Source organism: Lygodium microphyllum, chromosome 24 (assembly GCF_053477565.2).
Source record: "Lygodium microphyllum isolate KBCC chromosome 24, Lygodium_microphyllum_v1.1.10, whole genome shotgun sequence".
Lineage (NCBI taxonomy): Eukaryota > Viridiplantae > Streptophyta > Polypodiopsida > Schizaeales > Lygodiaceae > Lygodium > Lygodium microphyllum.
The window spans coordinates 43604547-43629874 of NC_141158.1; positions in this window are offsets into that span (position 1 = coordinate 43604547).

Consider the following 25328-nt stretch of genomic DNA (forward strand, 5'->3'; position numbering starts at 1 on the left):
TAAATGTTTATTAATTTAATATGCATTTTGCGGAATCACCCGCTATGGAATCACCCATGTACACACTAAATTAATGAAACGCCCGAAAAGGATAGGCGTCCCCATCAACTTCTCGCACAAAGAATCCTCTTTGTGTATGAGCCCCGGTCAGCAAAGTTTACGGAATCCACCGTAAAACCTCACGGAATCCACCGTAGCACGGAATCCACCGTGAAATATGCCTCCTGGCATCATCGTATTGATGGGAGATGGGGTTCTAGTTAGGGGTGGCTATGCGGCTCATGCTAAGGAAGGGTATGGCTACTAGAGAATCTGATAGGAGAGTGCATGGGAGAGGAGCCCATTGTCTCCACCAATGTATTATACACACATCTTAGCTCAACTTGACGTGGCTTCTTCATTCTATGTTGCCCTAATAAAAGGGGCACCCATATATATTTAAAAAAGGCTCTTCTTCAAGAGGAAATATTTGGTTACATAATTATTTAGTCAGTGGATTGATGATTTGACCGCATCTAGTTTGGCCATATCACAATATCACGGTAAGCCATACATTCTCACTTTTTTATGCTGCAAGTTATCACACCATATACATCTCTCTTAAACCCTTCTCTAATAAGCCTTATAGCTATTGCCCACCCCTTCTCTTCCACTTTCACATCCAATTTTACAACCTTTGAATGAAGATCTATCATATTCATGTGTAAGCTACGTAAGCTTTTCATAAATTCATCCATTACATCTCTTTTTTGGGTTTGATCAATAGGCATAACCGGTTGTTCAACCATAGATACAGATGGATTTGTTCAAATTTTAGAACTTTTCATAGAAACTATAGGCATAGACCATGTTTTCAATCTCAAACTCATTCTTTCTGGCTTCACAATCATACTTATAGCATGGAGAGGGCTAATATCTTTCAGCAAAAAGAATTAAGAGCTGATTTAGTTTAGTAATACAAATTGGCGGTTTCTTTTATAAAGTAAAAAGAGAAGAAGGCTGAGTTATTTTAACCAAATGTATTATAAGGAGCTCATTTTTTTCAACCAAAAGAGTTGAAGACTGATTTAGATCAATGAAAAGAGTGGTCTACTAATTTATTTTACCAAATAGGGAAGAAAGTGTAATATTCCCACTCGTGAATATTGATTTCCCGCACACTGCGTAAACCTCGTGCAAAGGTTATCTTTCATAGTGGAATTACCGGCAGTGTAATCTGTAACCTGCACGCGAGAAACCGAGACCTCCGCATTGGCAAAGCAAGCCCGAGGGTTCAAGTCCGCAATTCACACGTAAACACCCTCTTGGGAGGGGCAAAATGGATATTATTAAAGCAAAAAAAAATTTATATTTATTCCTTTCCCCCAGCCGATGCACGGCTGGAGGAGAGGGAGTGTGGGGGGATGGGCTTGGTGGAGTCGTGGGCTGCATGAGGAGGGGGGAAGCCATGCAGTGGCCACATGGTGGAGCTCTCCTCCCCCCCCCCCTTGTCCTATAAATACACCTCTAAGGTGTGAAGGGAGAGGGGGGAGAGGACGAATGGCTGCTACCATCGCCGTGCTGGGGAGAGCATAGGCTGCCATATTGACGACGATGTCATGCTGGGAAGCCGCCGTGAGGACGCCCAGACCTGTCGCCGCTGCTGTCAGGAACCGCCGCGAGGCTACCAATACAGCCTCTACCACGCCCAGCCATCAAACTGCCACCATCACATCACAAACCCCCCTGTCTCGACGCTAACTTTCCCTCTCCTCAACCCTTACTCTTAACCACTTGGCTCCTCGGGAAAGCAGAAGCTTCCTAGAGCTTCTTGGAAGCTTCTAAAGGCAAGGTTTAAGGCCTTGTGCACACGGATTGACCCAAGGGGAAAGTCCCAGCTTCCTTAAGCCCTATTTCCACATGGTCACCTCGGGTTTTAAAAGAGGTTCGTAAAGCTCCATTCCCATAGCTTCCTCATAGAAGCCCCATCCCCACAAGCAACCCCACAAGCCCTCCCGTAAGCCCAAATCCCACAAGCCTCGATATTTTCAAAGATCCGCATTCGGTGTGACCGACGTACGAGGGAGAACGCACATCTTGAGGCTGTTCGGAGAATGCATAGAAGCGAGGGTAATCCGCGGAGCTCGAGTCCTCAACGATGGCTCCCAAGAAGTCACAGGGCGCGCCTGTGGGAGGTTCTTCTCCTAGCATTCACGTGGACATCTCCCCGAGCCCGCAAACCCAGGTTTTTACTATTGTGATTCCATACAAAAGTAATGCATTAAGCATGATAACTTCATGGATTAGGAAGCACCCGTGCATGTTCAAATTCACCTAGCCTAGTTAAATGAAATTGGGAAAATTGGTATTTTCAATGCGATAAACGCAAATTGTCTATCCATCTTACGACCTTAATAGTATGTTGCCTTGTCGTGCTTTTCAAAGTGACAAGCCTAGAACACTTGTTGCCTATCATTATAAGGTTGGAATTGTTAAAGTGCACCGTTGACTAGACATGGAAAGATTAAGCGTATGTTGCATTTTTTAGGCAACATCTTCCTTGTAATGAGTCATGAGGAAAAGTTAACATCCATAAGATGTTATCCGAAAAGAAATGGAAGAGCACGAAATTAATCTTATGGACTTGCAAGTGGCATGTAAAATGGAAAACGTTAACACTAGCTTTAGTTTTGTATGAACTTCATTAACTTCATTGTAGCTAGGAGAAAGTTGCGTGTTGTATAGTCGTCATGCAAAAATCTCATTCATCAGGAGCCGTATTTAGGAAAGGTTGCATGGTTTAACAAAGCATGAGATTCTAAAGTGTAGATAACAAGGTAGTAGGCATGATTATTTGATGTAAGTCCTAGTAGGTCCTAGGAAAGTTAGTATCCAGATTATCATGTATTTTTACTTTACCAAGGAAAGATAGAGTTATTGTGAACTATGTGATGCGTAGAAGCAATGAATCGCATGTATTGTGGTAGTTGCAACTATTTTTCCCTTTAGATCTAGTTTATTATCTCTAGGAAAGGTTCATCCTTGTCGCAAGACAAGTATATTGAATTGTCTAAATCGCCTAACCCACAAGGGATTCATATAGGCATGATTCAGTTGATATGATAAATATCCCAAGTGCTAACTAGGGTTTAGCGCGTTAAGGATTCGACCTAGTTTTACACTTGTTGCCAAGTAAAAACCCTCAAACCCAAAGATCATAACCACATTCACGAAATGTTGAGTCAATTGGACGGGCTTGCAAGAAACGATCTAGGGTTTCTACCCTAAGGATCACTCGTTCAAAATGATGAAACTCGAATTGAGTTGGAACCCCTAGGACCACACGTTGTCGAACTAGTGTAATTAGGAATGGGTTGGGTAAAAAGACACCCTAAACCTTGCTTCTCGTCTGAAGATAATTCCGATACCAGAAAACGCCATTCAATGGGTGAAACGATCCCATGGAATAGATGCGACACTTGTGCAATAAGTTGCAACGTTGTGTAGACTTGTTGTTTGTTCACAAGAGAGTTTTGTCATTTCTTGAAATAAGGTTGGTAAGTTCTTGCGCAAGTTTAACTTGCAAGAGAATGAGTAGTCATCCTGTTACATCACCTGTCTTGGGGAAAGATTGCCAAGTAAAGGGAAGTTAGGTATTTGCTTGAAAGCAAATGATCAATCAATAAATTAAAGCGACATGGTCGCCAGGATTTACTGTTAATAAAACCTAAGGTATTGGTTAAGTTGGGTTAACAGGGTATGGCCCTAACCCAAGGACAAAAGAGTGAACAAATAAACCCTTGGGGATCTTGCCAAGTCGCAATTAATCCCGGATCGAACGCTGGATGCATTCGGAAAGAAGGATTCACTCCTTGACAGTTGGCCAAATAAATGACCATTGGAATTGATTGTGCTTGTAACAGTTTAGAAAGCACTGTTTGCATTGTTTGCTCAAAGAACTAAAGGATGAAATGATATCTAATGCTTCAGGTTGAAGGCCTGAAGGGAGAGGCAGCTTCAGTTACCCCCGACTGCCTGCCTGACCCTAACCAAGGAGGTTGTTGACCGCGCCGGGAACGTGGACCGAACCCGCCGCGAGAGGTCTTTCCGTTGAGCTCTACTTGGAGCAGGAGGACGCTTGGGTGCCAGGGGGGGCTCTGGCTGTAAATCCCTCGCCTTTCGGGTCCTGCACAAGAGGCTAACGTGACTCGGGATTGGATCTCGAGGCCCGCATACTAGTCTACGGGCAGAAGCTTGGAATAGTGATCCCTAGCGGATTACTGGATAAGCCTTCGGGCGGATTATGGACAAGCCTACGGGCGGAACTCCTTGTATTTCAAAGATAAAATGATGAAATGATAATAAAGAAGTTCGATATTGTTTTTCTATGTCACGTGATAAGATTACGTGAAGGAACCAGTGCTTAACAGGGTTAATTAAAGAAGTTGATTGTTATATGTCAAATTAATGTGTTAGATAATTACATAACTAAAACAAACCGAGGAAAGTGCGGAGGATGGACCATGGGTCTGTCCTACGGATGGGTGGTCCCGGTTAGCCGGGAACTTTTCTCAAAAATCTCGAAGAACAGCGGGATGATCATCATTATCAAAACGAATAATGAGAGCAATGACCTAGAGTTACGTCTTACCCGATTTACAGAATAGGACTATGCCTATTGGTAGAGAGGTTGAGTTTTTCATCCCTCTCATTTCCCATTCTCCTTGAACCAAGTGCAGCATGAATCCGCTTCGGACCTGGCGTTTCTGCGTAAAATAGTTCGCTTGGGTCTGACGCTAGTTGCTGTTAGTTAATAACCAAACAGGAAAACCCAAATTCCGGTCGATCCTAAGTGGGAACGGCCAGGATACTTCCGCTACGTGGCAGACACGGGAAGACCTAGATTGCAAAACCCGTAACATTCCATGGGAGTGCCAGGCGGAGTTTTCTAGACATCCTTCCCGATGGACTGCTAAGACGTGTCCTGGATGATTCTAGTGGACACGTTACAGAAAGCTAATTTATAGCAATCAAAAGAGTTGAGTGATGATTATTTAATGCAAAAAGAGTTGTCTCTAATAGCAGAAAACATGAAAGATCTAGTGATCGAGGACGATGTTCTGCTTGAGGGGCATATGCTAGCCACTAATGTTTCGCCTAAAGAGGCTACTGAGATTGTTGAGGTAGATTTAAGACAAGAACATGAAGGAAAAAAAAGAAAAGTAAGAAGAGTAAGTCCATGCTACTTTGAATACTAATTATACTTTGATTGGGGTTATTTATATGTAGGATACAAAAGAACAAGATGATACATAGGTTGCGGATGCAGATGCTACAGAGTTTAGGGATATAGATGATATGCTGACAGAGAGTGTAATGTAGAAATTACATGGCACAGTGGATACAATCTAAGCAACGAGTAGAGAACACATAGCAAATATGAGAAGAATAGAAAGTTCTTTAATTTCAAACAAACCGATACAAAGATAGCTCTGTCCACCCGTGTGCTTCCACTGTGAACCTTAGATAGCGATCCAAACAAATGATAGGTGAATAGCTAAAGGATAGATGTTGGAAGAACTCTAACTAGGTGAAATATAGATTTTTATGATGGCTTTAGGGGGGTTTTACTTTATATCCTGAGAGGGTAGATTGGTCGGCCTGTCCCATCATATTATGAACCTTCCCTAATTGGCCAGATACCCCCGTGAAGGAGGCCACTAGACCCCCTAAGCCCCCTAGCTAGGGAGGCTACTTTCACATCCCTGAGACCCCAAAATAGGGGCCCCTAATAAACCCCGCACAAACGTGCACCTCGATGTATTGTTCCTTGAGTGACTACCAGTATAAATACTATATCTACTAAATCAAAAGTTAGATCCACAAAAGTCACCTTTTTGCCATCCAATCACATAGATCTCATTTGACATACAAGTTAGGACCCAATCACCATGCTCACACATGGCTTATCCTCATAATGGAGGCCTTAAAACTTAGAGTACCATGTATCATTTATGGTAGCTTACGAGGGTGGGACATTGAGCATATCTAACATCTCCCCTCAATGTCTACAATAGGTGAACTACATCCTTGGCCCAATGCCGAGTCTCTAGAGATGAATTCGAAGGAGATCCTTCATAAGAGATTTAGTGAAGATATTTGATCCATTCTTCTCTGTTGGTAGACCAACTCAACTATCCCATCCTCAATCAAGTTGAAACTTGTTCTTTCCACCCTTCTTTTTTTAGTCACCATTGGTAGAGGAATAACCTTTGCCTTTCACATTGGTGTAGAATCCAGCATCTTTGCTACTACTGCTACCTTCTCGGGCTTTAAGCCTCAACTCCTCCTCTATCAGTAGTACAAAAAATTCCTCAAACATCAAAGCTTATAGTCTCTCTCACCTGAGTATTTGAGGCAGTTACCAATCCATCAAACTTTGGTGGACAAATACAAAGATACCTGTGAGCTAGCTCCTCACTAGTCTCTAGTATCCCAATGCCAGCTATCTGGTTGTATAGATTCTTAATCCAAGTGATGATTGCTTCAATTGTCTCTCCTTTAGCAAACTTCTCTACTACTAGTTGAATCTCTGAGTTTTGAAACCTTGTTTGATTTTGTATTTTGTATTGACTCCTTGGTACGTTCCAAGCCTTTCATGCCTTGGTTGTATACCTAATCAAGGTCAAAACACTATCAAAACAACTTCTAACTAAGGAATACAAAGCATCTATGCTACTTCATTTTTAAGCTCGTAGAAGATCTGCATTTGGAGGAATCATGACACATGAATTTGATGAGTCAAGGAGATGGATTGTAGTTCTAGGTTAGTCCTCAACACCGTCTCTAGAAGCTCATAAGAATCAAGGATAGTTGTGATTTTAAACTACCATAAAGTGTAGTTTGTACCATCTAACTTGCCTTCACTAAACGTTTGTGGATGAATCCTTAGTGTGTGAATTGTCGGTACAACACCACCACCACTTGATGTGCTAGCACCACTATCTCATGTAGTAGATGCCATTTCTTCTCTTTGCTATCAAAGCCCTTGCCTCTCGTGTACTTTTCACTCCTCAGAGCCTCTTAGGTATTGATACCATGTAGAAATTATGACACAATGGATAGAATCTAAGCAAGGAATAGAGAACAAATAGCAAATATGAGAAGTACAAAAATTTCTTTAATTTTAAATAAATGGATACAAAGATAGCTCGGTTCACCTTTGGGCTTCCACTGTGAAGCTTAGATGAAGATCTAGACAAATGATAGGTGAAGAGCTTAGGGGTAGCTGGAAGAACTCTGATTGGGTGAAAGATAGATTTTTATGATGGCTTTAGAGGGGTCTTTCTTTGATAGCCCGAGAAGATAGTCTGGTCGACCTATTCGACCATATTATGAACCTTCCCTATTCAGCCAAGAAATATTCTAGGGAATATTTCCTTTACTGTCGAGTTGGGAGCACTACCCCTAGACCCCCATTAAGGGGGTGAGTGGCCCCCTTGAGATCCCCGAGCCAACGAGGGACCACAATAACTCCCACATCAGGCACCCTGATGCATTGTGCCTCAAGTTGCTACCAGTATAATTACTCTATCCAACCCAAAGGCTAGATCCACAAAGATCATCTTTTTACCATCCGATCACATAAACCCCATCTGACATACAAGTCAAGACCCCCATGCTCACACATGGCTTCTCCTCATAATGGAGGCCTTACAACTTTGATCACCATGACTCATTGGTGGTACCTTATGAGGCTGGGGCATTAAGCATATCTAACATTTATAGGACACATACATCTTATCCAATGCTTTACGAGTAGAAGCATAAATCATAGTGAACCAAAATAAAAAGAAGAGGATACATATGATAGAGAAGTGTGCAAACATACATTGAGTAGACATCTACACTTATTCTTGTAATAGAGACACGTGAATGTATTTTTTCTAAATTAGACATAAAGATATATGCTATGGATTTCAATATGGATTGCAGAGCTAGAGGGGGTGATATTATGGTGCTTGTGTTATAAACTTGGATGTTGAACCAAAGGATAGTCTCAGGATAGTATGATTTTATGTATGTGTTGAATGATTATATGGGTTACAAGAATTTGAGGAGATTGCCAAAGTGATGCTAGAAACCTTGTCGTTATCTTATGATCCAAGAGAATCTATAGGATATGATATGTTCAATGGGTTACCTCTACCATTTGGTGTATGAGGGCCTATGGATTCCATGGAGTAGGATGCAACTGGATACATTTTACTTGGACTTGATCTTTTGATACCCTATGATCGAGGAGCATGATGTGGTTGTAGGTTATTGCACTAGATAAGTAGTTTATCAAAAATATTTTAATTGGAAGGGCATTAATTGTAACCCAAGCATTCAAAATTGGTATTGATATTTGGAGAAGAGACCAAAAACGTTTAGTTGTCATGGAGATCCATATATGAAAGTTAGAGTGTCAATGATGCCAGGAGGCATATTTCACGGTGGATTCCATGCCACGGTGGATTCCGTGAGGTTTTACGGTGGATTCCGTAAACGTTGTTGACCGGGGCTCATACACAAAGTGGATTCTTTGTGCAAGAAATTGATGGGGACGCCTATCCTTTTCGGGCATTTCATTAATTTAGTGTGTACATGGGCGATTCCATAGCGGGTGATTCTGCAAAATGCATATTAAATTAATAAACGTTTATGAGTTTAGAGTGCGCACTCGTAATAAATTAAGGTTAGGATTGATTTCTAACCAGTTGATTTATTTATGTAGCTGAAGATTGCTAGGTATTCACTTTTGTCGGTTTAATTGTATTATTTTACTAACGATTGTGAATGCTTCAGTTGATGTGTAGAGATAGCAACAGTGGCGGAGGAAAGCATTGAAGGATAGCGAGTATTCGCGTTATCACTTATATTTTGATGGGTGCATACCTTAGGCATGGCGCCTATATTTTGTCGCGCCTATTTATTGAGGCATTGGATATTTATTTATTATTTTGTATGTGCATGGGCACATGATTATGTTATTTGTACTTGGACATTGTGTTGGGTATGCCTGGCTCTTTGGACACCGCCCATTAGCTTTATTTCTATTTTGTGCTAAAGCAAACTCAAAAGCTAAAAGCTTGCTATTTTGTAATATGGGCTATTATTTGAGCTTGAAGATGATTAATACATAAAATACATGCTTTGTGGAGCGCTCACACAAGGCATGGGGAGAGATTGCACGCAATTGGTCTCTTGTTCATGTCGTGCATGCTTTTTACCTTGAGTTTTGTGCAAAAAGTAGAGTTCTTTTGTTCTTGGGGACCTTCCGGCATTCACTACGCAAGCATACGGCATCTGATCTGCGCACCAGTGGTATCAAAGCGAAGCTGAGATCAAGAGCTTCCAATCGCTACCCATCTTGTGCGAAGGCGGAGCTCCTGGAACGATCGAGCTCTACGGTCAATCTCATTGTGAACGGTCAATACCGGTGGATTCTTGGCGGTCAAGAACCTCTGTTTCCATCCTCTGATCGCGAAGGATTGGCCTGCAACAGCGGAGGACCACTCCTACATCCTCTCATACAAGTCGTGGAGTTATAGAGATAAGCCATATCTATTGTCAAGCTTAAAAGCTTAAATTCTAAAGTTTAAAAGCTTAGTCTAATTTGAAGCTTTAATAAAGCTTCAAATCGTTGATTCGCGGGGACGTCAGGACCTTCAGGGCGCCGAAATTTCCGCCGAGGACATATTCATGTCCTCAAAATCGTCGACTGATCAGTACTCTGCAAGTCACATAAGTCTGCAACTCTGCAAGTCAGACAAGTCACTTGAAGTCAAAATTAACGTCTGTTCAAAACTCATAGAAAAACTGTTCCTGCGCAGAAACTCCGAACTGCAAAGTTGTTCATTGGAAGGTACTATTCGCATACGCAGGTTTGTTGAACCCGTTTCAGCACATGCAGAAGGTCAAAACGCAGATTTTTCAAAGATTACAAATCCCTCAATAGCCAAAGACGAAGATTGTGAAAGCCACACACAATATATATATATATATATATAAGCCTTGTACACCCGATCTTGAGCTATGCTCATCCCGCTAATTGGATTTTAAGAGTGTGAGGTTTTTTGAAGTCTTGCAGGATGGCAGAATCACATATGGATGATTTAATGTGGCTGAAGGCGATCTTCCTAAACCTACGATAGAGGAAAAGCTGGATTTAATTATGATGCAGTTGGATGAAGAACGACGAGCTCGGCAAGCATTACAAGTTCAATTGGCTAATTTACAAAGATCGACTACCGACAAAGAGGAACCACAATCTGAAGATCTTATCCGAGTACCATCGACGCGACTCTCGAAGCTCAATCCATCTGCAAAGAAACAAAGATAACTAAAAGAAATTTCAAATTCTGTACTTTCAATGGCACTCGAGATGGAAAAACTGTTCTTGCATTCATCAATCAGTTTGATGATTACTTTCATGAGGAAACATACGCAGAAAAAGATAAAATCAAGTGTGTCACTAATCATTTAGTGGATAGAGCATCTCTTTGGTGGACCGTGGTTCGTAAGAGTATAAATTGTCCCACTACCTGGGAGAATTTCAAGAAGAAGTTTATGTAGAATTTCCTTCCTCGACAATTTCATGAAAAAGCCATAAAGCAATGGGACCTTCTTCAGCAACGAGATCGTGAGCCTATTCCTCAGTACACCAAACGCTTTTGGAATCCATTACTCCAGTTGCGCATGCTTGAAGACGTACTTGAAGCGACTCACAAGCGCAAGTATATGTCTGGATTACTTGGGCATTACTACGCTGAAGTCAATATGTTCAAGCCTGCAACTCTTGAAGATGAAATTTCTTTAGCTCATGACACTGAAGACAAGCTTCGAGGAAGATACAAGCGTCCACAGCAATTTCAAGCCAATGGTAACTATGGATCTAAGCAATTCAACCCAAATTTTAGAAGATTTAATCAAGATCATTTTCCTTCATCATCTTTCCGTAAGACTTGGGCAAAACCACCTGCTTTACCATCCAATACCAATCAAAATCCCAAACCAATTCCACAGCCAAATCCTAATATTCCTAGACTTCCTGCCATTGTAAACAATGTATCTAAAGCCAAACCTATAGTGTGTTACAAATGCCACCAACCTCGACATCTAGCAGCCAATTGCCGATCCAAGAAGCCACATGTTCATATCAACTACCTTGGAGCAATGGAAGATGAAGAACATGAAGAAATGCCTGATTTCACAGAAGATGAAAACGACATTACTACTCCTTCGGATACTTTACCAGAGTTAAGAGACATCATGGTAAACAGTATGGATTACTTATGCCTTTATCTATTCCATCAAAACCATGGGAACAAATTTCTATGGATTTTATTACTGGTTTACCTAATACTAAAGCTAACCATGATATGATTTGGACTGTAGTAGACAGGTTTAGTAAACAAGCATATTTCATTCCATGTAAGAAAACTTTAACAGCATCTCAGGCAGCACAATTGTTTTTGAAAACTATTTTCACTAACCATGGATTACCAAAAGTTATTATTTCTGATCGTGATTCTAGATTTTGTAACAACTTTTGGATTACTTTGTTTGCTAACCTAGGAACAAAAATTGATTTTTCATCTGCATTTCATCCTGAAACTAATGGACAAACAGAAGCCACTAACAGTACTATTCTAGATCTTTTACATGCTTACACTATTTCTAAACCATAGACATGGGACACACATTTGCATTTATTACAATTTGCATATAACAATACACCACACACATCTACAAAGAAAGCACCGTTTGAAGTGATTTATGGTTATAGATTGTCTACACATGTTGCATCTTTATCAAATAGAATTCAGAGTGCTGATGATATTGCTACTATGCACGCTACTATTTTTGATGAGGTTAAAGACATGATTGCCAAAGCCCAGCAATCATATACCAAACAAGCCAATAAGAAAAGACAAGCAATGAATTTCAAAGTTGATGACTATGTTTGGTTGAGAATAGAAAAACGTAGATTACAAAGTGTAGATAAATACCCAGTTGTAAATTTAGCACCTAGATTCTATGGACCATTTAAGATCATTCACAAAATTAATGACAATGCATTCAAGTTAGAATTACCACCTCACTGGAAAATTCACAACACATTTCACATTAGTTTATTACGACCCTTTAGAGGCCAATTACCTGTACACCTTGTTTATGAAAACCCACCTTTGTTAGAGGAAGAGACTGAAATACTTGAACCTGAAGCTATCATAGATACTGACTTTATGACCACTAGAACTGTTCAAAGATATTCTAGATATCTAGTCAAGTTTAAGAACCATCCTGTAGAGGAAACCCAATGGATGCACGCTAGAGACTTACATGCTTCCCCCACTCTGCTAGCTCCACATTGAGCTAATAGCAATTGAGGTCAATTGCTATCCCACCCCGGGGGTATGATGCCAGGAGGCATATTTCACGGTGGATTCCGTGAGGTTTTATGGTGGATTTCGTAAACTTTGTTGACCAGGGCTCATACACAAAGTGGATTCTTTGTGCGAGAAGTTATTGGCGACGCCTATCCTTTTCAGGCGTTTCATTAATTTAGTGTGTACATGGGTGATTCCATAGCGGGTGATTCCGCAAAATGCATATTAAATTAATAAACGTTTATGATTTTAGAGTGCGCACTCGTAATAAATTAAGGTTAGGATTGATTTCTAACCAGTTGATTTATTTATGTAGCTGAAGACTGATAGGTATTCACTTTTGTCGATTTAATTGTATTATTTTACTAACGATTGTGAATGCTTCAGTTGATGTGTAGAGATAGTAGCAGTGGCGACGGAAAGCATTGAAGGATAGTGAGTATTTGAGTTATCACTTATATTTTGATGGGCGCATACCTTAGGCATGGCGCCTATATTTTGTCGCGCCTATTTATTGAGGCGTTGGATATTTATTTATTATTTTGTATGTGCATGGGCGACGATTATGTTATTTGTACTTGGACATTGTGTTGGGTATGCCTGACTCTTTGGGCACCGCCCATTAGCTTTATTTCTATTTTGTGCTAAAGCAAACTCAAAAGCTAAAAGCTTGCTATTTTGTAATATAGGCTATTATTTGAGCTTGAAGATGATTAATACATAAAATACATGCTTTGTGGAGCGCTCACACAAGGCATGGTGGGAGATTGCACCCAATTGGTCTCTTGTTCATGTCATGCATGCTTTTTACCTTGAGTTTTGTGCAAAAAGTAGAGTTCTTTTGTTCTTGGGGACCTTCCGGCATTCACTACACAAGCATCCGGCATCCCATCTGCACACCAGTCAAGAAGGTCAATGTTGGTTCCAAATTGCATGTAGGAAAGACCTGGAGGTTACACATAAAATTTTAGAGGCTGAACTCCTGTAATTTTTTCTTAGTATCTACAACAAAGTCACAGATCACAAGTGGGACTACATTTTTAATTTTTAAAGTTTTGTAGTCCGAGTTATGCATAAAAAGGTATGTATAGTTTTTTGCAGTGAGGTCCTATAGGAGAGTTTTTCAAACAAAGATAAACTAAGTTTGATGGATGTAAACTATTGTTAGAATGATGAGAGAGAGATAGGGGCAACAGAGAGTAGACAACTCTCAATGTTCTTCTTCTTCATTATTCATTACACTTCCTCTTACTAAGTAACACAAAGTACAATGTAAGCTCAATAGGTTTACAAAGAGAGGTTTACTAAGTAACACAAATAACTTGTAAGCTCAATAGGTTTACCATGCTCATAGAGTATCCCATAAGGCAATGTACCCTTCACATATCTCAAAATCCTCCTCATAGCATCTAGGTGAGGTTTCCTTGGCTGCTGCATAAACTAGCTTATCAAACCAACTATATAACTCAAGTTCCGTCTAGTGATAGTGAGATAGATCATACTACCAATCATCTGTCTATACATAGTCATGTTCTCTATCACATTTCATGTATCAACAACCAGCTTTACATTTTTCTCTAGTGGCGTGTCCATGGGTTTGCATTCCAGCATGCCATACTTCCCCAACATATTCTATGCATACTGTTTTGTATCATCCATATCCCATGACGTTTGCACATAACTTCAATGCCTAAGAAAAGTTTAGCTCTCCAAGTCTGTAATTTGAAAATATTTCTACAACATAGCTTTTATGTCATCAATGCCTTGTATGTCATCACTTGTGATCACCAAATCATCTATATAGAGCACCAAAATCACATATCTTGTCTTTGTTTTCCTAGTAAATAGGCTATGATCTGCTTTTCCTAGAGGAAATCCGTGTCTGCAAGTATGAAGTAATCCTAGCAATCGAGGGTTGCATAGCTTGCTTTAAGCCATACAATACTTTCTTCAATCTGCATACATATGACAGATAGTCAGGATGCACATAGCCCTCTAGCTCATCCATACAAACCTCTTCTTCCAAATCACCATTTAAGAAGGCGTTTTAGCGTCCGTGAGCCTTTGGATACATCCAATGCTATAACAGTCTCTACTTACAATTGCCATCTTAGCAATCAGACTAACATATAGTTGGGCATATCCTTTCACTACCAATATGGCTTTGTACCTTTCTAGTGAGCCATCAGACTTACATTTTACTTTATAGACTCACTTGCATCCAATAGGCACTTTGCCCTTAGGCAACTCAACCAAATCCCATGTTCTATTTTTCAACAAAGCCTCGTATTCGTCATCCATAGCTGTGCACCAGTTCTCATCTTTAACTGCTTCTACAAAAGATGTAGGCTCTTTGCGTTTCAACACTTTTGTCATGTATGCATAATGTCTCACTGAGTATCCACTACAGGTAAGCTAAGAGCTGGATTTTTGGACGTGGTTTTGAAGTGGAGAAAAGGGTCAGGATACATAAAAGACCAAATTTTCATGGAAAATGAAACGAATGTGGATCGATGAGCTAGAGTTTTCATAGATAAAGGTTGATGCCATGAACACAACACAAGTCTCAATTTGTTGATTGGAGTCCGTTTGACCCCCCCATTTAATCCCCACAAGGTTTTGTGTTATAAAGTAGCTATGTGATTCGAGAGCCGAAAAGTGTATGATGGAGCAAAAATTTGTGAAGGAAGCTGCTTAGCAAGTCAGATATTGAATCAGAGTTCGTTTTTTGGGATTCTATTCGGTAAAAAACCACTTAACATTGTATGAAACCTCAAACATTAAACTAGACATTTTTAATTTTAAAGTCTTAATAGCTTGGTTAAGGCTTATAAAGCCCAAAATCAAATCGTGGGGAGAAGGGGCATCAATTTTTTTAACCCTCCCTTCTTGATTTAAAAAAATCATTACATTGTAGATGCAAGCCTCTGCCATAGCAGTAGAAAAATTCACAATTGGGGGTGCTGACTTGGTGAGTAGTCACCACATTGTGAATTCTCTCTGCATGCTTGTTGATTGTTTTTGTGAAGTCACAGTCACCTTTTTTCAAGGTAGCAACAAGGCTAACAGATTAGCCGAAGGTATAATGGTGCTCTCTATCACCACAACAACAATAGCAAAGTGGTCTATCTTGGGTGATGTTGTATTTGTAAGCACATGATTTATAATGCCTAGCCTCCATTTGAGCTAAAATAGTGGATATTGCCATTAGTGACGACTATGCACTACAGGTCTATGGGAAGGGACGCAAATCCATTATTTTTACCCAAAATTAAAGGGATGCTGATGAACTTGCCGCACACTTGAATCAGTTGATGGGTTGTGAGGCACTACCTACTGAATTTCATCATGCTCAAAGAGAGAAGGCTTTAACTTCCTTTTGAGATGGAAGGATTGCCGTGTTGGTAACAATAAATGTGGCAGCCCGTGATTTGAATGTTGTTGATGTGGACTGGGTAAGAGTTTATTGGTGCTTTTTTTGAAATCTTTAGTTCTGAAACAAAATAGGGCACTCAAAGCAAGGGGGCATTTTGCATATAGAGCTCCTTTCCTAACTAGATGCTATCTAGACTCTTGTGTAGTAGAATAGCTTTGGTCAATGTCCACAAAATACTGAGGTTTAGTGTCAAATGAATTGTTAGGAAAGATACTCAAACTTTTTGGAGAAAACGTTTCCTGCTTTTCAATGTACTGCAAAATCTAAGAAGAACTTGCAAATTGTCAATGCTCAAGGTTTTCATATCAGCCTTGAAACGTTTTTCTCATGACATTGATTTAGGTCAATCATCAGGGCTCTCTTCTCTAGCCTTCTGCTAGTGTTTTCTGTACTGGGTGGAGATGAATGTACATTTTTCTAGAAGGTTACTGAGGTGCTAAACCATATTGTTTGTGTAGGTTGTTCATTATGAGGTTGCAAATGATGTTGAGGTATTTCTACATGGTTCTGAGCAAATAGGTCAAGATGGCAAAAAAGGCACTGTTATTCTCATGTGTACTCAGATGCAAAAAGCTGCACTTGACCTACTTGAGCGTGAGCTGGGGCTCAAGTTTGAGAATATAAAACCTCCTGTTGTGGAGGATGTAATAAAATGCTCAGTAGAGTGGGCAGTTTTTAAGATACGGAATGTAGCTTCAAAGTTGAAGGACATTTTTCTTCCTATTTGCTAAGGAATTGTTGTCAAAACAATGGCCAAGAGTGCTAGCTACAGCTTTGGCTCAAATGTATGGTTGTAATCAAATCCCCAATTCATGATCTTTAATCTCGCATGAACAAGTATTAAGCTTATACTTTGCCTTGAGGCTCAAATGTGATATGGGTTGTGAATTGTACATCTCTATCCAGTTTCATGATGTAGGTAGTCTAGATTCTGATGCTATTCCCTGAAATTTTATACCTAATGCATAATTGGTTTTGGTTAGGGATGGATGACATTGAAGATCACTTTTCTAGGACAGAGATTGATGTTACAATGGACATGGTGACCCGCTACCTAGGGCAAGTTTATCTTGCTGCTGCACTTAATGTTTGCAAAATTTCCTTGCTGACTGATGGTGAGGTAAGGACCACATTGGCTAGAGGGTAATTTACTAGCTAGATGATTGCTTGTCCAATGCCCTTGTTCTCTAATGTTCTTTGTTTGATATGATCTCGTGATGGACAAGTGCAAGGTGCAGTTTTTGACCTGCCAGAGAGGGTTTCTAATGAACTTCTATCAAGAATATTAGATTCAATAGAAGATACAAACAAGGTTATATTTACTTTTCCTTTTTTGGGTTTAATGTGCCATGATTTTCAAATAGCATTCTTTCCTGCTACAAATAGCACATGCATGCTAATACACGAATGCCTTCTTGTCACTTGTGAATCTCATGTGTACATAGTAATTGTCTTACCCTATTTGTATAGTTTATATATACACATATCTCAACTAAAATTTTTCTTCTTTTTTGGTTGGCTATATTGTGGCGTTTAATATGGGTATCTGAAATAACATGCTGTCTGAGAACAAGATGACTCATCTTAATTTGCAAGATTGACTAACTTGTATAGTTTTGTATTGTACTCCTTTGTGAGTACTTGTAAATTCACGTTCATTGTCCTGCTTACCTCAATCACTACAAGGATACCGAGGCATAGCGACGGCACTTTTCGACGCAAAATAGCGGTGTCGCTATTTGCGTCGCAAATAGCGACAGTGCTTAGACCAAAAAATGCGGGCCGAAACCCAAGTGTGTTATTTTGCGCAAACGAACGAAAGGGAGAGCAAACTCCATCTTGCATTTGAGAGGGAGAAGGAGAGAAAGAGAGAAAGAGGGAGAAGGAAAGCTTCTCACCGTCGCTGCTGCTACCATTTGCTAAGAAGAGAAGGAAGTGTACAGAGGGCGAAGAGGAGCCGTCGTCGCGAAGAGGAGCCGCTGAATCCATCCTCGGGCCTTTGCGGTGAGTGCATTGTTCCTTCTTGCTTTGTTTTTGTGTTTTCTCCTTTTCTTTAACTTGTTTTTGTTAAAAATCATGTGTATTGAGAGAGAGAGAGAGAAAGAGAGAAAAGAAAAGAAGGAATGAGAGAGAGTGGGAGAAAACATTAAACATAATAGGGAAAGAGAGAAAGAGAGGGAGAGGGAGAGAGGAAGGGAGGGAGAGAGAGGAAGGGAGAGGTTTCTGTTATTGTTATTGTTTTTTTTCTTCTTTTCTTTTTTTCTTGTTTGTTGTTGTTGTGGTAGTGGTAGTAGTAGTGGTAGTAGTGGTGGTGGTGGTGGTGGTGGTGGTGGTGGTGGTGGTGGTGGTGGTAGTGGTAGTAGTAGTGGTAGCTGTTGTTTAATTTCTTATTTTCTTGTTTATTGTTGTTGTGGTAGTCGTAGTCGTAGTAGTAGTAGTGGTAATGGTAGTGATAGTAGTAGTTTTTGTTATTTAATTTCTTCTTTTCTTGTTTCCTGTTGTTGTGGTAGTCATAGTCGTAGTCGTAGTCATCGTAGTCGTGATTTTAGTAGTAGTACTAGTAGTAGTAGTAGTAGTTTTCTTATTTGTTGTTGTTTTTGTAGTAGTAGTTTTTTTTATTTTCTTATTTATTTTTGTTTAGTTTTCTTGTTTGTTGTAGTAGCAGCAGTAGCAACAGCAGCAGCAGTAGCAGTAGTAGTAGTAGTAGTAGTAGTAGTTTTTTCTTCTTTTCTTGTTTGTTGTTATTGTAGTAGTATTAGTTGTTGTTGTTGTTGTTGTTGTTTTTTCTTCTTTTCTTGTTTATTGTAGTGGTAGTGGTAGTGGTTTGTTGTTGTCGTAGTCGTAGTCGTAGTCGTAGTCGTAGTCGTAGTCGTAGTTGTAGTCGTAGTCGTAGTCGTAGTCATAGTCGTAGTCGTAGTAGTAGTAGTAGTAGTAGTAGTTTTCTTGTTTGTTGTTGTTGTTTTTTTTTTTTCTTGTTTATTGTTGTTTAGTTTTCTTGTTTGTTGTTGATGTAGTAGTAGTAGTAGTAGTAGTAGTAGTTTTTTCTTCTTTTCTTGTTTATTGTTGTTGTTGTTGTTGTAGTTGTTTTTTCTTCTTTTCTTATTTATTGTAGTTGTAGTGGTAGTAGTAGAGAGAGAGAGATGTTCTGTTAAAGGAAATGAGAGAGGGAGAGGAAGAGAAAAAGGAAGAAGGAACGAGAGAGAGGGAATAAATATACAACATAATAAAGAAAGAGAAAAAGAGAGAGAGAGATGGAAGGAGAGAAGAGAATGAATGGATAAAAAACAAAGAGAGAGTGGTGGCGAGGTTCGGTGAGGTCTGGTGCAATACTACGAGATGGAAAACACTCCAACATACATTAATTTGTGGGTGGGTGGAGACTTTACATACGTTAATTTTATTGAGTTACAAGAGAAGAAATCCTTTCTCAAACAATGTAAGAAAGAAAAAAGGAATGATAACAAAAAAAATTGTTTGTCGTCAGGTAGACCAAATGGAAAACGATGAAGGTCGTGATGTTCAAGATTGCAAGGCATATCTTAATCAGCGTGTCCCATGTCCTTACTCTCAATGTAAGATGGAAATCAGACGAAAACGTCGATTGTCTATAGAAGACGGGACGATGCTTCGGAAAGTTCCAATTTGAGATCATTGATCAGACGATCTCAGATTTTGAGCAAATGGTAAGAAAAGTGTATATCAATCATGCATTGTATTCGCAAGCTAATTGAATACCATATACAAAAACATTGGGTGTGGTTGGCAAATTTTCTATCCAAGGAGGTGACGTTTTGTCCCAAGGAGGGGTGCACCCTTTGTGGCCAATAAGAAGAGTTCGTGGGCATCCAATGGATGCACTGCTTGAGTCATTCCACTACTTGGAAGGTACTACCCAATCTATACCATCAATACCAGAGGAGACAGAAAGCCTTCCAGACTTACCTACAATCTTGGAGCCTAAGATGGAGGCAATGATCAATGCATTGACGCCCATGGATGTCGAGACTTTTGATACGCTTAGAGAGGAATCATCCATACCATTATATGATGGGTACTGAGTATCTTGCCTGAAGACACTGCTTGCACTCCTAAGTGTGCAAGCAAAACACAGGTGGAGCGATGTGAGTGTGACCGAGTTGTTCAAGTATCTTGTACATACGATTCGTTGATTTCTTTTTGGCACTATCATTAAAAACATTTGTGCTTTTTCAAGGTGTTTTATGATTTTTTTAAGGTTACTGAAGTATCATGTATTACCACTTGCAAATACCATGCCTGAGTCTCGTGATGAAGTACGACATATTTTACGAAATCTTGGCATGGACTACAATAGCATCCATGCATGTATCAACGATTGCATACTGTTTCAAGGAGAATACGAGACTATGGAGACATGTCCAAAGTGTGATGCTCATAGGTATTGATAGGACTTGCAAGGGCAAACCATCCCTCAAAAAGTTCTTAGACACTTTTCGCTTATCCCCCGTATAAACCACATGTTTCGTACGTCCGGCATGGCGAGCTTGACGTGGCATGCGTAGAATAGGTCCACAGATGGAGTTCAACGAATATCAGTGGATTCACGTGCATGGAGCCACATTGACTCTACCTTCCCAGACTTTGCCCGAGAGCCAAGGAATCTTTGGCTCGGTCTTGCTATGGATGACGTGAACCCATTTGGACTGCGCTCAAGTTCTTACAGTGTGTGGCCTATAGTCCTTGTCAACTACAATATCTCTCCATGGCTTTCTACGAAGAAAGGACATCTCATCCTTAGCTTACTCATTCCTGGCCACTACAAAGTCAAAAATATGGATGTGTATCTTCGTCCATTAGTCGATGATCTTAAGATTTTGTGGGAGGAGGGGGTCATCATGCAAGATATGAGCAAGCGCAATGGTCAATGATTTGCCAATATTCGATCCATGAACATGTGGACCTTGCATGACTTTTCGGGATTCGGAGAGTGCTCAGGTAAGTAAGCTTCCATTCTCATTGGTAATATATATCATAGCTCGTTCATGTTTGTATTCACTAGATAGAGGTGTTGGGACATGTTTGGTTATCTCAGGTTATCACGCATATCCATTGTGTGGGCCCTAGCTAGACTCCCGAACGTCATGAACCATGAAGAAGATGGTATATCAAGGACACGCTGCTTTCTTGCTAGAGGTTCATGAACTCAGGGAAGGTTTTCTTGGGCAACCTCCAGCAAGTATAAATGCCCAAAGTTGGTACGAGATGAAAATGGTCCACACAAAGTCACATCCAAACAGAATGCGATAGTTCTCAGTTTTCTATGAGTTGCCATATTGGACCCACTTACAGATCAACCACTTGTTGGATCCCATGCATATTTTCAAGAATGTGGGAAGCTTGCTATGGGACCACATCACAGGAAATAGAGACACTGTAGGGGCACGAATGGATTTGAATGAGGTAGGTAGGATGGAGGTGCTTTGGCTGCAGTCGAGTGTTGATGGTCACTTGTAGCTACCTCGCACTCCTTGGGTTTTTTCCACTAAAGAAGAGCGCATTGTGAAGCAAATAATCAAGTCTATCCGCACTCCGAGGAGTATGATGCATTCTCTCAGGTCCGCTTTTTCTAAGAATGATCAATTATCAAGGCTAAAATCCCATGATTGGCATAAGATATGTCAGGTTTGCACTACGAATGGATTGTAAGTGGCGTGCATATTTTGCTATTTGGAGTGTTAGTCATTGTTCATGATTCTTTCTCGTTTGTGGCAGTTTGTACGAGCGATCGTGATCGTAGGATACCTTACTCCAGAAATACGCAAGGCGATTTACAGGTTGTTGACTTTAGTACAATGGATCTCACAGAAGGAGATTAAGACATCCTCTATTGAATCCACGAGGCGGGGAGCAATGGAGACGGTATGTCTCTTTGAGAAATACCTGCCTACCAGCATGCTCACGATACAAATCCACCTTCTTTTGCATCTTATAGATGAAGTGGAGATTGCTAGACCTGTCCATACGTGATGGATGTTATTCTTGGAGTGCTTCATAAAAACCCTAAAAGGCTTTGTGCAACAACAAGCTCGGCTAGAAGGTAGCATGGCCAAAGGTTGGTTGGGGTGTCTAAGGCGCTAGTGCATATTTCACAATGGCTACCAACGGTGGATTCAGACAATAGTATGCTATAGTCGCTGAAGGACAATGATAGACTGATTAGAGATGTGATGGTTGGAAATGGGGTAGAAAAAAGAATGGATGCTACAATGGAGGAGAAAGTGAATCGCTCTTGTATGTTGCACCATGCCTCTATGGAGACGTGGCTCACTAGGTACCAGTAAGCTAAGAAAGATCGAGAGGAAGCGCGATCTAAATTTCAACATAGTACGTGCCATCGACCAATTCGATATCTCGAGGGCATGGAGGAGATGCCGCGGTTTATGTCAACACGATGGTTGCATGGATCTTTGACCGCAACATCTCGCGAAGGGGGAGAGGTCTCAATCGAGGAGTGGAAATTCTTGAGGGGATGTAGTCCAAAGGTGATGACGTGTTTAGGGTTTGTCGTATCTATATTTTATATGCAACAATAATTGAGTGTTTCAATGTACAGTACAAAATATATAGTATGGCGTGGTTGCACGGACGACATTTTCGCGTGGAGCATATTGACAAAATGCGCTCCACAATAGATTGTGGTATCATGGCAAGGTTCAAGCAAGAGAGCTGACGACGAGCAACAGATCCAAACATGGTTATAGATGAGATGGAGTATTTTGGAAACTTGCAAAGTATTGTCACAGTGGATTACCGTAGCTTCTCCATGATCCTATTCGATGTGCAATGGTTCAAAGCGATACTTGAAGGAGCTGAAGCAACAGTTCGACGAGGTCCATCCGGATTTCTCGAAATAGATTTTTTTTTTAAAAGAACGGATTTGTGCGACACGTTTGTGTTGCCAGCCCATTGTGAACAGGTGCATGAACTCATGTGTTTTTTAGTTGTATTACGACATGGTACATGTCACAATAGTTAAATCTCTCTTGTACGTGATTGTGAACAAGTAATTTTCTATCCAAACCCGCGATAACCTCAATGGTGGTACGTTATACCTTCAGCTCCCGGAAGTGCGAGAGTATATGATCAAAGCGATGTTCCGAGCATAAATGAGGATAGTATGCAAATAGAGGGATCGATATTGCAAGGGGTGGAGGCCACCATAATATTGGAGCATGTAGAGGAGCTAGTATCGGGTAACAATGATGGAAATACAAGAGTCCAAGAATTCTTTGAGAACGAGGTGGACTCATCCTTTTTTGGTGACATGTCTATCGACCTTCCAGTGTATGCGGAGTTGTGTTAGGAGATTGACATGGGACCATAGGGTACTTCATACTTAGAGCATCCACCTACTCAATTCATTGACCAATCTCTTATAAGGATACATAAGATATTCATTTTAAGTAAGATTATTTTTTGAAGATTTATATTACCATGCTTTGTATGATTTATATTGATTATGCTAACATCAAGTTTTGTCTATGCAGGTGACCTTTGTGAATATTTAGATCATCACGATGAGTCGAGGGATGAGCAACGAGGAGCTAGAGGAGATCTTTAGGCGTATATCTCTAGATCAGATGGCAAGATTTAGAGATATGGAGGACCAGGAGCTATCTCGGACACCATCACATTGCTCTATTAGATCTACTTTGGCTCGTTTTGATGCTTCAAGTTCTAGTGGACAAGGTCGACGCTCCAGACTTGGGCCAAACAAAGGGAGTGGTTCAGGGGGATGCTGCGGAGATCTGGATGCAGTGAGCCTGCAGTTGGCTCGGGATACAGGTGCTACTCCTTGATCTCGTAACGGTTCGAGAGAGTGTGGCTTAGGTGGTTGCTGTGGAGGTACCGGCGTATGTCTCTGTCTCGTCGTTCTGCTGGAGTTGTGTCACCTCCGGGATTCGTCACACTTGTGGGGACGCCTACTCCAATCACTTCGGCTTTTGCTGCTCAACTGTCCGCAGGTGGCATCCCTGTGGGTGCTACTCCGAGATATACTACCGCAGTAGGTACATCAGATGTACAGGGGTCTCTTGGATATGCCTAGGAGCGTGGTCGCAAGTGGGAGAGGACCCATATTAGGCATACCCCAGAGGGGTATGCCTATCTTATAGATGATAGGTTAGGAGCCATCATCATGAACGATGAGGGGAGGAGGGTGATGGCTCACATGTGAGAGTTGTGCTAACAAGTTTTTCGGCACAACGTCTTGGATCATTGGAAGAACATACCGGAGAGAAGCAAGGACTACATAGTAGCATCCTTGCATGAGAAGTACGAGTCGCAGCAGATAGGTTTTCTACGGGTTGGATGATGGAGTGCATGCGTGCATACATGTCACACAGACGATTGGATGCATGCAAGGCACTCAAGAGTGGGGCTTCAAAGCCCAAGTTGCTAGACGCGGACAACTGACGCTGACTCAGGGAGGAGGCTATAGATTCTCCAAGATGTTGGAGACAGCAGCACGAGGCAGCGAGGGCACGACTAGAGGCCGGAGTGGTCCATCATCTTGGGAGTGGCGGACACAGGACATATCTTGAGGACTTTGTAAGTTCTTCTTTTGTTTTGCTTGCTTATTTTTTTGCAATATCATTTGTACTGACAATTGTGTTTCTAATAGTTGTATTTTTTTCCTTTGTAGCACTCCATTACAAACATTACAAATCATGATCCCACCGGCCTTGAGACTCGATATGCAGAGAAGCACAGTCTCACTGCATTGATTGTATGGACGTGGCGGTCCTGTAAGTCACTCATCTTTCTTATCCGTAGTTACTATGTTTAATTAAAATGCATTATTGTATGGTGGATTAATCTGTAGTTGTTTCTTTTTTTTGTAGAGTCCGTTTGATGATCCTTTGCGGCGGGACGAGGTTTCGGATGGCGAGGATCTATAGCTCACCCTTGGATCCCTGGAGCTCACATACCCTTATTTTTTTGGTCACATGATCTGTGTAGACATTTTCTATGTAGTAGTAGTATCTTGCCATGATTGTACCGGTCGCTTTCATTATGCGATCATGTATTTATTTCATGTACCAGTGTTATGATTTAAGTACACTTTGCCTTTATTTACATGAGCATTGTACACATTATTGAAACTATTTTGTATGGCCCAAATAAAGCACATAGTGCTATATGTGGCAGGGCAGCTTGTTGCTGTCCTGAACAAGCTGCCCTGCCACCATTTTTTTTTCCCTGTTACAACCGCTATTAGCATTGCAAATTTACTACACGCATTAGTATTAGTGTCTCAAAATGTGTCGCAAAGCGTCGTTATCAGCGTCGCTATTTGCGTCGGCATCAGCGTCGCATTTGCAACACTGATACCGACGCTGATACCGATTGTTCTATGGTATCACCAATAATGATGTTTTTTGTGATGACAGGGGTAAATTTCTTTATGAACATTTTTGTGCTTTTAACATCGGTAT